Source organism: Cyprinus carpio, chromosome A25 (genome assembly GCF_018340385.1).
Source record: "Cyprinus carpio isolate SPL01 chromosome A25, ASM1834038v1, whole genome shotgun sequence".
Lineage (NCBI taxonomy): Eukaryota > Metazoa > Chordata > Actinopteri > Cypriniformes > Cyprinidae > Cyprinus > Cyprinus carpio.
The window spans coordinates 20,559,511-20,576,589 of record NC_056596.1 but is presented as its reverse complement, the minus strand read 5'-3'; the positions used below and the strand labels follow the sequence as shown (position 1 = coordinate 20,576,589).

The 17,079-nt window shown below is 40.6% G+C and overlaps 1 protein-coding gene across 1 annotated transcript in view; it reads left to right on the top strand.

The window, feature by feature from the left end:
* aqp9a (aquaporin 9a) overlaps window positions 1–17,079 on the top strand; it is a 48,453-nt gene that overhangs the window by 16,155 nt on the left and 15,219 nt on the right. The window lies entirely within an intron of this gene.

Genomic DNA, 17,079 nt, shown 5'->3' with positions numbered 1-17,079 from the left:
ATGTGCAGCTTCACATTATGTTTGTTTGACTGCATTTTGTGAGCTCGTCAAATTGACTTCCATCATTTTTCGATTAGGTTAATGATATTATCCATTTCTGAACCCTAAACAAATGCTCAGAGAAACAGAATAAATCAGTAGTATAATTGTAAAACAACACAAGATCCCGATGGCATGGTAATCATCAGCTGTTTTTCACCAGTGTTATTTTAACCTCATGTATATAGTATTAATGCTTTGAATTTGTTTTATTTGTATATCATTTAAAATAATTTTATATTATTTTCTATTTCTGTTTTCGTTTTATTTTAGTAATTTTGTTGTGATTTTTTTTTTTTTTTTTTTTTTGCATTTTGTTTTAGTTTTTATTCATTTATATATCCGGTTTATTATCATTGATATAATATTGTTGTTTTTAATCATATTTTGAATTGGTTTTATTTTTATATTTTCCAGTTTCACCGATATATTTCATTATTTTGATTTAAAGTTTTAGTACTTTTGTTTTTTTTATTTGTATGTTTTTTACAAAATATTTTTATTTCAGTTTTAGTTATTTTAGTACGTTTTAGTTATTTTAGTAAGTTGTATTTACAGCTGTATTTACTCAACTTATAACTTCCAAGTAAAAGATAAAACCAACATGTCAGAAAAAAACAAACAAACAAAAAGAATCACTGATTTGGAAAAAGGATCACCCCCCTCCTAGAAATGACTTGTAAACTCAATCAGGTGTAGCTGATCACCTTATCAATGGCACACAAAGCCATTTGACTTTCTACTGTGATCGGCTGTGATCATTTTGATCAGCTTAGCATGAAAAGAGCTTTCCTGGAGCATTTCAGTCCTTGGTATTGCAACTGAAGCAAACCATCAACAGCAAGGAACTGTCAAAAGATCTCCAAGATAAAGTTGTGGACAGGCACAAGTCAGGAGATAGATACAAAAAACATTTCAAAGGCTTTATCAGTGCCTACAGAAGCACAGTGAAGTCTATCATTAAGAAGGGGAAGGTTTTTGGTTCAGGACGTCGCTCCAAACTGGATGAAAGAGCTGGAGGAAACTGATCAGAGAAGTGACCGAGAGCCTACAGCCAGGCCTGGATTAAGAGCACATGGGGCCTTGGGACTATTTTAAACCCAAGGGCCCTCCTTCATAGTAGCCTGTGTTTAAAAAAAAAAATTAAAAAAAAAAAAATTTCAAATCTCCAACACAGAGATACAATGAGTGTGCACACTTCCAGGCTACAACACATTAAAATAATAAATACATTAACATCAGATAGATGAAGTCGAAGCAAACAGGTTTCCAGAAGCATCAACATCTTTTGAGCATAAACAGCTACCTTAAGGAGTTTACTTTAAATAGTTTTATTATTAGCAGGTCTTCTTTCTGGGCCTAGAGGAGGAGAATCTTCAAGGCTGGACTTCTGGCCCACACACTCCCCCAAAAATGTTTTGCTGGCATTAGGGCAATTGGAATAAGTAAATTATTCATTATTAATAAATAAAGGACAGAAACTAATAATAACGAATATTTTTAAATATACTTCAAATGCATTTAACTCTTAATTATTGAATTCATATTTTGCTGTAATTACATTTTTTAGGACTATTAAATTCTCCTTTGTTGCCTTAATAAAAAACTAATTGTAAAATGTAAATGTAATTCTAGAATCCAGAGTTAACTCTATAGCATTAGTAAACATCTATAAAAGTGACTTTTTCCCTTTATTGTACCCAATATTTAATATAAGTAGCCTATAATAAGTTTTAGTGACGTTAATAATATATATCATTAATGCTATATTATTGCAGTGTCAATAACTGCATGGTAAATAGGTTTGGTAAATTGCTTATTTACAGTTTTGTAGAGTTTACACTTTACCTCAATCTGGATTCCATTAGCTTCACCACAGAGACTTTCCTGTTCATATATAAGCCTAATGTTACAGTTGTGTGTCGAATTGAAGTGCTGGTTATTTTGACTTCCATAGAGCAGCGAAAGTGTTGAGCTACAGCCGTTGTCAGCTGGTCTCTCGGGCTTTGCGTTTAATCAGGTAGTGTTGACCTGAAGACTTGGGAGGTGAACTAATCATTTCTGTATCCATTACAGACTGCATTATAGCCTATGGGGCTGTCCCTGGACTTGAACTCGTACCCGAGGACTTGATGGGTGAACTAATCAATTCTGTTTCCTGTAAAGAACCTAAGGATGTTTTGCATGTGGGTAAACCCGAAATGATATCCCTTAAACTACAGTGTAAACGAGTACAAAGACAGTTTTATCGATCATACCTTTTGGAGAGAAATAGCACAGACACTGGCCAAAGACGAATCTTTCTTGTGCACTTGTATCAGCGCCTGCCGAGCGCTAATGTACATGTAGAAAAACGTAATATATTAGGGCTTTAATAACAGCGATTAATATATGGCGGCGTAGAGGGGTTTCTGCGACCAGCCCAACAGGAATGGTTTGGGTGCCAATCAATCTAGGACTACTCTTCCTGATTCTTCCACAGTCTTTCATACCCCCCCCCCTCCCCCCCAATCCACAGGCCCTGGGGCTTCAGCAGCACCTAGCCCTTATGTTAATCCAGCCCTGCCGAAAGCAACTCTGAAGCAGCTGCATGAATTCATGACAAAGAGTGGTCATTGAATGCATGTGACAACAATATCACAAACTCTCCACAAATGTGGCTTGAATGGGAGGAGTGCAGGAAAAAGCCACTCCTCAAGAAAGGCCACATGCAGTCACCACTGAGCTTTGCCAAAACAAACCCTGAAGAACTTGAAGCAGATGAGACTAAAAATGAATTATTTGGCCTCAACACCAAATGATATGTCTGGAGGAAATCCAATCCAGCTCAGCGTCCAGATAACAGCATTTTTCCAGTAAAGCATGGAGGTGGTAATATCCTGGGACTGGAGGACTTGTTAGGATAGAAGGAAACATGGGCGGGGCAAGATACGGTCAAATTCTTCAGGAAAATCTGCTGCCCTCTGCCAGAAAGCTGTCAATGAAAAGAAGGTTTACATTCCAACATGACAATGAGCCAAAGCACACAGCAGAACTGAGCACACAGCGGTTGAAGGAGAAAAAGCTGAATGTCCTTGCATGGCCTAGTCAGAGCCTAGACTTAAACCCAACTGAAAATCTGTGGAGTGACTTGAAGACTACAGTCCACAAACACTCACCATCAGATTGAACTGTACTTAAGCAGTTCTGCAAAGAAGAGTAAGCAAACATTGCAAAGTCTAGATGTGCAAAGTTAGTAGAGACAAATCCCAGCAGACTAAAGGCTGTAATTAAAGCAAAAGGTACTTTAGCAAAATACTGACACAAGGAGTTGATCCTTTTTCCAACTTAGTGATTCTGGTTTTTATTTTTATTTTTTTCTGACATGTTGGTGTTTTATCTTTCACTTGGATGTTATAAGTTGCACTGAGTAAATATATTATATATATATTAGGGGTGTGCAATATGTGTGCAATATGATGATTTTTCATTGTGGATGATTAAAACGTTCTGCTTTTGAAGAATTATCATGGTATTGTACTTCAGCACACATTTTATCAGCTGCAGTTTTGGCGTCTCCATCTCAATATACTGTACTGTTCGATGTCACATACGATTCACATCCCATGTTACTCAGCAGTAGTGTCACACCCAGTGTTTTAAAATGCATTACAATAAAATGCATTACAATATTAAGTTACTCACCAAAAAAGTAACGTCTCGGGTTACATATGTTAACCCTTGTTCCCTGAAGGAGGGAACGGAGACGTCACGTCGGTCAAGTCAAGTCAAGTCAAGTCAAGTCAAGTAACCTTTATTTATATAGCACTTTAAACAAAAAAGATTGCGTCAAAGCAACTGAACAACATTAATTACGAAAACAGTGTGTCAATAATGCAAAATGACAGTTAAAGGCAGTTCATCATTGAATTCAGTGATGTCATCAATGCAGCTCAGTTCACTTTAGTCAAGTCAAGTCAAGTCAACCTTTATTTATATAGCACATTTAAAAACAACAGAGGTTGAGCCAAAGTGCTTTACAAATGAATAAAAAATTTAAAAACAGTTAAAAAAAACAACAACACATAATTCTATCAACATCAACAGATAATTTATAATCTATTCAAAGGCTACAGAGAACAGATATGTCTTCAAGGATGACTTAAAAATGGCTAAAGATAAAAAAAAAATGGCTTAAGATGAAGATGACCTCACATAGAGAGGAAGACTATTCCACAATTTCGGACCCCTCACCGAAAAAGCGTGATCACCTTTAGATTTATAGCGGCAGCGAGGAACCATCAGTAACAGTTGGTCAGAGGACCATAGTGCTCTAGTCGGAGAGTAAGGATGTAAAAGATCACTGATGTACTTGGAAGCGAGGCCAGATAATGCTTTGTAAACAAACATCAAAATTTTGAAATCCACCCTAAATTTGACCGGGAGCCAGTGTAAGTTTCTCAGCGCTGGGGTAATGTGATCCCTTTTCCCTTAATCCAAGTAACAGTCTGGCTGCAGCATTCTGAACAAGTTGTAAACGAGATAATGCATTTTGGGGCAAGCCACTGTATAATGAATTACAATAATCTAACCTAGATGTAATAAATGAATGGATTACAATTTCCAAGTTAGAAGGGGAAAGCAAAGATTTAATTTTAGCAATTTGTCTCAGTTGGTAAAAACTGCTTTTTACAACGGCACTAATCTGCTTGTTGAAAAGAAGGGAGGAGTCAAAAATTACTCCAAGGTTCCTCACAGGGTCTTGTATGTTCGATGCTAACGGGCTTGGTTCAACGACTAGTTCAGGTTGACTGGACAAGGAGGATCCAAGAATCAGGACTTCCGTTTTGCTCTCATTTAATTGTAAAAAGTTTGCCAGCCACTGTTTTATATCTTTAAAACAATTTAATGCATTGTTAGATGCACGGTTCTTGTCTATACTCACGGGAAACTAAAATTGGGAGTCATCGGCATAGCAGTGATAGGATATACTATACTTCTGAAAGATGGAACTCAGGGGAAGCATGTACAATGAAAATAACAGGGGTCCCAAAATTGACCCCTGAGGGACACCACATTTTAAATGAGATGAAGCAGAAGAGAAATTGGCCATGTTCACAGAGAAAGTCCTTTCTTTTAAATAGGAAGAAAACCACTGAAGGGTTGTCCCATGAATGCCCAACATGCATTCTAAACGTTTCAGAAGAATATCATGATCAATTGTATCAAACGCAGCACTGAGATCTAACAAAACTAGGACCACTGGCGAACCTGAATCCATAGATAATAAGATATCGTTTTTGACCCTAAGTAATGCAGATTCAGTGCTGTGCAAACATCTGAAACCAGACTGAAATGTATCCAAAATATTAAATGCATTTAAATAGGAGTAGAGCTGAGAGTAGACGACTCTCAAGTCAAGTCAAGTCATCTTTATTTATATAGCGCTTTAAACAAAAAAGATTGCGTCAAAGCAACTGAACAACATTAATTAGGAAAACAGTGTGTCAATAATACAAAATGACAGTTAAAGGCAGTTCATCATTTAATTCAGTGATGTCATCGTGCAACTCAGTTCAGTTTAAATAGTATCTGTGCAATAATTTGCAATCAAGTCAACGATATCGCTGTAAATGAAGTGTCCCCAACTAAGCAAGCCAGAGGCGACAGCGGCAAGGAACCAAAACTCCATCAGTGACAGAATGGAGAAAAAAACCTTGGGAGAAACCAGGCTCAGTCGGGGGACCAGTTCTCCTCTGACCAGACGAAACCAGCAGTTCAATTCCAGGCTGCAGCAAAGTCAGATTGTGCAGAAGAATCATCTGTTTCCTGTGGTCTTGTCCCGGTGGTCGTCTGAGACAAAGTCTTTACAGGGGATCTGTATCTGGGGCTCTAGTCCTGGTCTCCGCTGTCTTTCAGGGCTGTAGAGGTCCTTTCTAGGTGCTAATCCACCATCTGGGCTGGATACATACTGGATCCGGGTGACTGCAGTGACCCTCTGACTTGGATACAGACTGGATCTGGTGGCTACAGTGACCTCGAAATAATATAGAAAGTACCACTAATATGAGCGTAGATGCCATTCTTCTAACGATGTAGCAAGTACATCTGATGTTAAGGGAAGTTTTCCCGGTTCCGGTTTACCTAATTAATGCAGCCTAAAAATCCTTTAACGGATTTGGATATTAGAAGTGTATTAGTATGTTATGTGTAAGCCAGGTTAAAGAGATGGGTCTTTAATCTAGATTTAAACCGCAAGAGTGTGTCAGCCTCACGAACAATGTTAGGTAGGTTATTCCAGAGTTTGGGAGCTAAATAGGAGAAGGATCTGCCACCCGCAGTTGACTTTGGTATTCTAGGTATTATCAAATTGCCAGAGTTTTGAGAACGGAGCAGACGTGGAGGAATATAATGTAACGAGCTCTTTCAAATACTGAGGTAGGTGCTGCCCCTTCCAGTGCCCAGTGCAAGCCACCTGCAGCCCTTTTTGGTGAAGGCCGGGGCTCGCAACAAAAAGTTCCACTCACCATTGTCAAAGTGAGACTGGATAACACTGGGAAAACGTACCTATTGCACTTGGAACAGGGATTCTGTGGAAGCTCCATTCTTCCTGAAGGAGGTCTCAGGAGCAAATACACATATGAACATCCGTTTAGGTGCATATGGAAAATTGGAGGTGATTGTAGCCCTCTTGGAAATGGCAGAAGTCTGCTGGGGAAACATGGGCTCTGAGGCTATACCGTGGACTTTACACAATGGGATCCACTTAGGTCTCACATACGGAACCCAGCCTTCTGCCGGTTCTCAAGGATTCAGAGAGTGAAGGCCTGGCACCAGACACTCCGCCATGTCTGCCTGCTGAGGGGATGGAGGAGCTCATCAGGGTCTATGATATGGACTCTCTGAAGAGGTTTTAGCAAGCTGACACTAACCGGGGCCTCTCAGTGCCACTACCCATTTGAGGTGAGAACACAGGAGGATACTGGCTCCACACGAAGGCTATAGAATCTAGTGAATGTGTTGGGGGTCGCCCAGCCCACAGCTCAACAAATATCTGTAAGTGAGGTGCCACGAGCCAGCGCCCAGGAGGATGCAACATTTCTAGTTGAGTGAGCTTGCAACCTGAACTGGCAGGGCACACCCTGTGCCTGGTAAGCCAGGGTGATGGCATCTATTATCCAGTGGGCCAGGATTCAACCTCCTGGCCCCTCTAAGGATCCTGATGACCAGGTCATGCTTACCCACCGTCTTCTCTTCTACGGGGTCATGGTACACAACAATTGCAGCAACCTGGACTTTGAGGGTGGAGGGAGACAGCCTTCGTCCAAGCCCTTGCTACAAAAAGGAAAGCACGACCCTGATCAGGCATAGATTGGGTTCCATAGGGTGCCCCATCTCTGAGTCAGTAGATCCTTCCTCAGGGGTAGATCCTTCCACCTCCGAGTGGGCCAATACAGCGCCACAAGCAAGACCTGCTCCTCGTCCTCCCTTACCTTGCACAGCGTCTGTGCGAGAAGGCTCACTGGGGGAATTGCATACTTGGGCAGACCCCGCGGCCAGCTGTGTGCCAGTGCGTCCGTGCCGAGTGAACAACTGGCAGTGAGAGGTCTCTGGAGAGGCAAACAGGTCTACCTGAGTGGCTCTGAAACATCTCCAAATAAGCTGGACTGTATGGGTTAGAGTTGCCACTCTCCCAGGAGCATAGCTCGAGACAGCTCGTCGGCCATACGGTTGAGCAGGCCTGGAATGTGAATGTCATTAAGTGACCTCAGAACCTTCTGACTCCAAAGGAGGAGGTGGCGGGCAAGTTGCAACATGCTACGGGAGCGCAGACTACCTTGCCTGTTGATGTATATAATGGTCGCTGGTGTAACTTGGACCTGGTGTGTGCCACACTTCCACACCCACCTTGGGACTTGGCAATGAAGTGTTGAAGCGGTTTTATATGTAATAGCCCTATTGGTGTAAATGCCACTGCAAGCTGCCATATGCCCAAGGATCCTCTGAAATAGGTTCAGTGGGACCGCCATCCTGCCCTTGAACGTATTCAAGCAGGTCAACACCGACCGTGCACGTTCCTCTGTGAGGCATGCTGTCTGTTCGACCGAATCCAACTCCATACCCAGAAAAGAGATCCTCTGCGTCGGGGAGAGTTTGATCTTTTCCCAGTTGACCTGAAGACCCAACAGGCTGAGGTGCCAGAGCACCAGGTCCCTGTGCTCGCAAAACTGATCCCGAGATTGTGCTAGTATAAGCCAATTGTCTAGATAGTTGAGGATGCGAACACCCTGCTCTCTGAGGGGAACAAGAGCCGCCTCCACGACTTTGGTGAAGATACAGAGAGACAGGGACGGCCCGAAGGGCAGAACCTTGTACTGATATGCCCATCCTTCAAACGCAAATCACAGAAAAAGTCTGTGGCACGAAAGGATAGACACATGAAAGTACGCGTGCTTCAGGTCGATCGCTGCAAACCAATCTCAGGGACGGATGCACCCGAATATGCATTTCTGCAACAACATCTTGAACGGTAACCGATGAAGGACCCGGTTTAAAACTCACAGGTCCAAAATTGACCGTAACCCACCGCCTTTCTTGGGTACAATGAAGTAAGGACTGTAAAACCCCGTCCTCATATCGGCTGGAGGGACTGGCTCTATCGCATCCTTCACCAGTAGGACTGCGATCTCCGCCTGCAAGACAGGAGCATCGGCCTCCTTCACTGTTGTGAAGCAGATGCTGCTGAACTTGGGGGGACGCAGGGCGAACTAAATCACATAGCCGAGGCAGATGGTCCTAACACTAGCCAGGCACCCAGATACCATGCAAGCGGGACCAGTGGAACCACCGCCATACCAGTGGGGCAGTGAGGTGGAACGCAGGGACCCAACTCTGGCGGCTTGTGAGGGGACCGGAGAGGAGTCTGAGTGTGCAGTGCAATGCTTACCTGGTTCCACAGGTTGGCAGAGGGTGCGTAAATAGGGCCTTTGTTGATGCTCTCGAATCATCCGCTGCTGGCTGGCGAAGGAGGAGGATGAGTGAGGTCTGGTGTTGGGCCGTCCACAACTCTCCATGCTCTCCTGGGACCCAGAGATAGTGAAAACTGCTCTTTTGTCGAGAATTTGGGTACCGTCGACCGTGAGGCCGATGGCGGGGTAAAACAAAACAAAAGATTCTCCTCCAGGGGAGCACCTTCAGCAAAGAGCAGACAGGGACGCTGCGGCCGGCAGCCGGGTGGAGGCAGCAGCTGCCCGCCAGGGCAGGATGTGTCAGATCGCCTCTATCTGCTTCTGTGCAGCCAAGAACTGCTGGGCAAAGCTCTTGACTGCGTCGCCACTGAGGAACCGTACCTTGTCGGAGTCCCTCATGTCAGCCACACACAGTCAGAGATGGTGTTCCTGGACCACAATCATGGACATCGCATGACCCAGAGAACTAACGGTGACCTTCATCGCTCAGAGCGCGAGGTCAGTGGCAGTTCAGAGCTCTTTCAGAACTTCCGGATCGTGACCACCCTCGTGCAGGTCCTTCAGTGCCTTGGCCTGGTGCACCTGCAGTGTAAAGCAGAAGCAGCTTCCCTGCAAGCCAGATTTAGAGATTCAGAGTTAGACCAGATGAATGCCTACAGGCCCGGGAAGGGAGCAACCCCGCAAGGAGGAGGTGGACTTAGGACACAATTGCATCTCTACCGACCGGGATTGTGAAACAAAACCCATTCAAAAATGTGGGGGAGATTCACAAAGAGTGGACTGCAGCTGGAGTCAGTGCTTCAAGAACCACTAAGCACAGACGTATGCAAGACATGGGTTTCAGCTGTCGCATTCCTTGTGTCAAGCCACTCTTGAACAACAGACAGCGTCAGAAGCATCTTGCTTCATAAAGGACTGGACTGCTGCTGAGTGGTCCAAAGTTATGTTCTCTGATGAAAGTAAATTTTGCATTTCCTTTGGAAATCAGGATCCCAGAGTCTGGAGCAAGAGAGGAGAGGCACACAATCCACGTTGCTTGAGGTCCAGTGTAAAGTTTCCACAGTCAGTGATGTTTTGGGGTGCCATGTCATCTGCTGGTGCTGGTCCAATGTGTTTTCTGAGGTCCAAGGTCAACGTAGCTGTATACCAGGAAGTTTTAGAGCACTTCATGCTTCCTGCTGCTGACGACTTTATGGAGATGCAGATTTCATTTTCCAACAGGACTTGGCACCTGCACACAGTGCCAACGCTTCCAGTACCTGGTTTAAGGACCATGGTATCCCTGTTCTTAATTGGCCAGCAAACTCGCCTGACCTTAACCCCATAGAAAATCTATGGGGTATTGTGAAGAGGAAGATGCGATATGCCAGACCCAAGAATACAGAAGACCTGAAGGCCACTATCAGAGCAACCTGGGCTCTCATAACACTTGAGCAGTGCCACAGACTGATCGAATCCATGCCACGCCGCATTGCTGCAGTAATTCAGGCAAAAAGGAGCCCCAACTAAGTACTGAGTGCTGTACATGCTCATACTTTTCATGTTCATACTTTTCAGTTGGCCAAGATTTCTAAAAATCCTTTCTTTGTATTGGTCTTAAGTAATATTCTAATTTTCTGAGATACTGAATTTGGGATTTTCCTTAGTTGTCAGTTATAGTCATCAAAATTAAATTAAAAGAAATAAACATTTGAAATATATCAGTCTGTGTGTAATGAATGAATATAATATACAAGTTTCACTTTTGAATGGAATTAATGAAATAAATCAACTTTTTGATGATATTCTAATAATACGACCAGCACCTGTATGTGACATATATAAAATTGGCCGTTTTCCTATATTATATGTACTTATATGTACATGCACATATATGTGCCTCATATAGGTTCTTTCCATGTGGGAAGATGATCTTCAAAATGTCCCATATGTTTTCAGGTGATTCACAAATCTCCATGTCCACAGTAGTTTGCTTGTTCATCATGTTGATTCTCCTCTTCAGGAAATGCAAAGGAGTCATTTTCATGGTCTCTGCTTTCAGGAGACTGCAGTGGCTCATTCTGTGGTATCTCAAGAGTGAGAGCACGACACTGTGCTGCCAGAATCATCGTGATGTTGTCTTTTCGTTTCATCCCTCGGCCAGCGCTTGAATTTTGGCAGGGTTACCGCAGCAAGCAGAGCTTCATCACTCTCAAGGATGGAGCTAAACCGTATCTTGATAGCCTGCAAGAGAATTTTAGATTACGGGATATTTAAATTAGAATTTAGATTTAGGTTACACTGTTTATAAACTAATAGACATCCATTCATACCAGAATAATAAAATTTAGTAAGTAGAAACTTAATAACAGATACATAAACATTGACTTGAATGCACTGACACTATTGTAAGAGAACTGAACTGAGCTGGATGATGACATTCTCTAGAGCTGTTTATAGCTATATTAAAATCATTTAATATAATTTTCATATAATTTATGAAGTATACAGTTTACTGAACCAAATTAAATAAACACTGAACTGATTTGAAGTGAATAATGACTGTTTACTGTTTTCTTTTCAGAGCTGCTTTACAGCAAAATTGAGTTCTGTTCTCATCATTGAATCATTATTTTCCTGTTTGATACTGTAAAGCTGCTTTGAAACAATCTATATTGTATAAAGTGTTATAGAAATAAAAGTGAATTGACATAAAATAAAACTACAACATTAATAATAATAATAAGACAATATTGAAAATAATTACCTGAACTATGAGGTCTGGGAGGTCGGCCATCATATGGGACTGGACCTCTTTCAGTGCCAAGATTTTGGCCATCAGGATTTCAAGGGTAGTTTGAAGGGTGTCATAGAAATAGTCATCTTCACCTTGAAGTATTTCCAATGCCATACAGACAGGCTTCAGAACCTTGCAGTATTCTTTAAGGAACTTATACTGTCTCTCTGTAATGCATCTGATGTCCAGGTGAGTTGATTGAGGTCCACTAAGGGCATGCATGTCTGTGACTCTGCTAAGCGCATCATGTTCCATCTTTGTAGTTGAAGGGACCAGCAACTTTCTTTTACTGAATTCCTCCAGGCTCTCTGATGGCACAGTTGATCGACTAATTTTGACCACAAGGCTGAACACTTTCCAGTTGCACTTCAGTACATTGCTTTGCAATCTGCCTTCATTGTCAAAAATGTAACTAAGTCATTCGTGCATGTATGGTTAAGGGTATGGGATGCACACTGGTGATGTGGAGGGAGAACATACCTTTCACTGGTCTCAGTGTCACCTTGTAAAACTTTGTGCAAATCTGTAAAGATGACCTCGTCATCATCATTTTCTGCTTCATCATCACCAGCTTAAAACATTTTTTACAAAGTTCGAGCCATTGTCAGTAACTGTGGCAGTTATCTTACCACAAAGAGCAAATGAGCTGTGAATTTGCTGCAATGGCATCATATGTGTGTCTCCCACGAAACAGTCTACAGGTGATTGCAGCTTTTTAGAGATGCAGAGAAGCAGAATCAATCCAGTGTACAGTAATTCCAAAAAAACTTTTATTCTGAGCAGTCCATAGATCTGCAGTGGTGGAAACATATTCCAGGTCGCCAGGTCGGTTTATGCGGTTTAAGGTTCTGATTGGCCAGCTATCCAGTGCGTTGTGATTGGCCGAATGCCTCAAGCGTGTGACAAAAATGTTACGCCCCTTAACATACTGTGATGCCGTCTCCCAGGCCAGCAGCACGAGACTCAGTCCAGCTGCTCTGCTTGTGCACATCCCATCATCGGTTCTCTTTAGCAGTTCGGTCAATGTACTGTTTGAAGTAACTACTCGAAAGCGCCCTCCAGAGCCCGGTCCTCGAGAGCGCCCTCCTGAGCCCGCTCCTCCAGAGCTCGCTCTTTCTGAGCCCGCTCCTCCAGAGCACCCTCCGGAGTCATCTCTGTCGTGATCGTTCCATCTGCTTCACCAACCTGTGACACTTATAAAGTAATGTGTTAATTTACACGTTTCTCCAGAAAAGTATTATTACATAAAGCACGTTACATGTAATGCATTACCCCCAACAGTGCTCATGGCACACTGTACTTATTCACAATAACAAAAGTACATTATTTGCATGTGCTTTAAAGTCTTTCCGGTTAAACATTTCATTCACATGCTGTTCTGTTTTTCTGAGTGCGTACACCTGAAGCGTGCACACTAAAAACCCTGTCAAACAGTGCCTGATTACTGGACTGAGTTATCTTTCACGTTTATTTGCGCTAATACTGTCAAAAACACACAAACTTTACATATAAACACAGTTTTTATGTCTAAAGTGAAAGTAAACAGTTGAGAGCGAAACGGATGTGTGCCTGTATATTAGATGCATGTCTTAATGTGACCGCAGACTAATAGTACTAAACATGCTGCCGCTTGTCAATAAAGGGACAGTTCATCCAAAAATTTAAATCCTGTCATTATTTACTCACTCACATATTGTCTCAAACCTGTATTAATTTCTTTCTTGTGCTGAACACAAAAGAATAGATTTTGAAGAATGTGGGTGACCAAACACCTGCTGGTCCCTATTGACTTTGATAGTAGGAAAAAATACTATGGAAGTCACTGGGGACTAACGACTGTTTGTACCCACATTCTTCAAAATAACTTATGTTCAACAGAAGAAAGAAGTTTGAGTTTTAAATTAGCTTGAGAGTGAGTAAATGATGACAATGTTCATTTTTGGGTGAACTATCCCTTTAATGTTAATAAAACAACAAAACAGAGAAAAATCACTCACTGCTCTTGACTGAAGAGCTTTAATAAAGTTGCTTTAATATGAATCAATGAAGCGAAGTGTGTGTGTGTGTGTGTATATAGTGTTTTATTTTTATATTTGTTCATTCAATTTCTTGAATGCTATTGCTAAATACACCAAATAAAGCACTGTTTGTTTTATTTGTATATTGTTTGTGTATTTGTAATGTGTAACTTTGTATATATATATATATATATATATATATATATATATATATATATATATATATATATATATATATATATAAAAGAGAAAATTATAAAGATTTTTATCTTCACCCAATTTTGGGCAAAATATCTGCCATTCTTTTTTCTTTTATATTGTGTTACCTTGTGAGGCTTTGTTTTTTGAATAGGGAAATTAGTTTGGCTGTACTGCTCAGACAAGTTGCAAAATAGTAAAATCAACAAAAGAATCTTGATAAAATCATGAATCATGATTTTCCTGAAAAAAAAAAAAAAGTGATATACTTTTGCCACGTCACCAACTTCTAATATATATATTGTAACGGTCCAGCTGAGCACTCCCAGAAGGGGAAATTACAAATATATTCATAAGGGAGGACTATTTTTAGTTTAACCAGACCCAGAACCACACAAACCATGAGGCTAAACACAGAAATAGTTTCAAAAGTGTTTAAGAAGTGCCACACAAGAACCCATCATAAAGACACACAAAAAAGCACATAAAGTCAGTTATATGTATGTTTTCCTTTGCTATCTGAATGAGTAAAGAATTACTAAATAAAAGAGCTTATCTGTTCATTGTCCATTAAGTATTGCTGTATCCTTGGAGTTTATTGTCCATTGGTGAAGGTGATGAGTTGTTAAATAAGAGATGAGCAAACAAACCAGAAGTTTCCTTTCCAGCATGTGCTCCAAAATTAGCTTTGTTTGAAGATTCCCAGTGTCTACAGTAGGATCCGTTGCAATAAATTTATTATTGTAGCCAGGACAGGACTTAGAAGGGTGGGGGCCCCTGGGCTTGAGGTTATGTTTGGGCCCTATACCTACCTACAGTACAAAAGCCCTCAAATAGAGCATCATTATGGTATAACACAAAATACACAAACATGGTTTGAGGTTCATAAGCAGTACAATTAATATGCAACATGTCTAGGCTATAGTCAAAGTTTAAATGTAATATTAAATATTCATTATAAAATAATAAACAGGATGTGTTCTCTCAGTTGAGAGATCAAAACCCTGAAATAACTTTGAGGGGAAAAAATAGCTAGAGATGTTGGCTTATTAGTATTATGAAAAAGTTATTGTCACATCTGTGTCTTCTTATGTCAGGTTCTTATTTAATAAATAAATTCAATCGAATAAAAAATCATGCTGGCTATTAACAATCAAATAAAATCACTATCAACAAAATTAATCGATGGATTGTGCATAAATGTTAAGTTTAAGTATACCATTTTAATGCAGAAATATTTGATGATTGCAAAAATGAAATAAGCTACTTTTTTAAATATGATACTACAACCACCAGTAGGTGGCAGCAAGTGATTGTCTTAATGAGTGAGTTGAATCAACTGATTCGTTTAAAAAGCTGATTCATTTAACTTTTCAAACGACTGTACTTATAGCCTGATTGAATCATTTGCTGTCCGTGTAACGCTAAGGAACAAAACACTTGTTCAGAGACGCAGTGGTTCTGCTGTTTGTTTTATTTTCTTTCTGACAGAGCAAAACGCAATTCTGTAAGTTGTTGTTTATTGTAAATTTGCGATCGTGCAGATTTTCGAAAAAAATAAATAAAATAAAATTCCAAAAAACTCTAGTTGTGTGATAGGCTAATAGGCATAGCTATGTTATAAAACAGAAATTAAATTAAATCAAAATGCAATTGCTATTTTTTGTTTATTTAAAATCATTTTGATGACATTTCTTCCCCACTATGTGTAATGGCAGTAAGACGAGAGAGCGCTCAAAACTCATCAGATGATATTTAGTGGATGATATTTAGTGGAACATTAATATATTAATATAAAATCATCCTCTGTAAAGAAATGAGGTTTGAACATTTGAGAATTTATCATTATCTTTATAAATGTGTGCTCTTTGGGGCTAAAGGCTTAATGGAGCTGTTTAAAGTAGCCATGTGATAACAAACCAATCAGTGCAGACGTGAAATAATCCTAAATACCAGTTTATGCTGTTTGATTGTGGCCTAGAAGGTCGAAGCTTTAGTCCCGGCTGGCCCGTTAAGATCTCGCATGCACAGTGGAAATGCAGCAAATAATTTCTGAATTCTGACTGGCATATAACAAACAAATCAAACAAATGTAAACGGGCAAAGGCGGGGCCCCCTACAAGGCGAAGGCCATGGGCTGCAGCCCACTCAAGCCCAATGATAAGGCCGGCCATGCTTGTAGCACTTCAACAATCATCTATCAGTTGATTCAAGTTATCCAACCATTGATTTCATTGATATATTCACTGATGTATCGTGATGACTCTGTCAAATATCGTGATGATTTTTATAGATATATTGTGATGATTCTGTGGTAAATATGATGATTTTAATGATATTGATGAATCAGTGATATGATGATTTGGTCAAATACAGTATTAGGATGATTTGGTGATGTACAGGTGCTTCTCAATAAATTAGAATGTTGTGAAAAAGTTCATTTATTTCAGTAATTCAACTTAAATTGTGAAACTCGTGTATTAAATAAATTCAGTGCACACAGACTGAAGTCTTTGGTTCTTTTAATTGTGATGATTTTGGCTCACATTTAATAAAAACCCACCAATTCACTATCTCAACAAATTAGAATGCGGTGACATGCAAATCAGCTAATCAACTCAAAACACCTGCAAAGGTTTCCTGAGCCTTCAAAATGGTCTCTCAGTTTGGTTCACTAGGCTACACAATCATGCGGAAGACTGCTGATCTGACAGTTGTCCAGAAGACAATCATTAACACCCTTCACAAGGAGGGTAAGCCACAAACATTCATTGCCAAAGAAGCTGGCTGTTCACAGAGTGCTGTATCCAAGCATGTTAACAGAAAGTTAAGTGGAAGGAAAAAGTGTGGAAGCACAACCGAGAGAACCACAGTCTTCTGAGGATTGTCAAGCAAAATCGATTCAAGAATTTGAGTGAATTTCACAAGGAATGGACTGAGGTTGGGGTCAAGGCATCAAGAGCCACCACACACATACTTATCATGGAATTTGGCTACAGTTGTTGTATTCCTCTTGTTAAGCCACTCCTGAACCACAGACAACGTCAGAGGCATCTTACCTGGGCTAAGGAGAAGAAGAACTGGACTGTTGCCCAGTGGT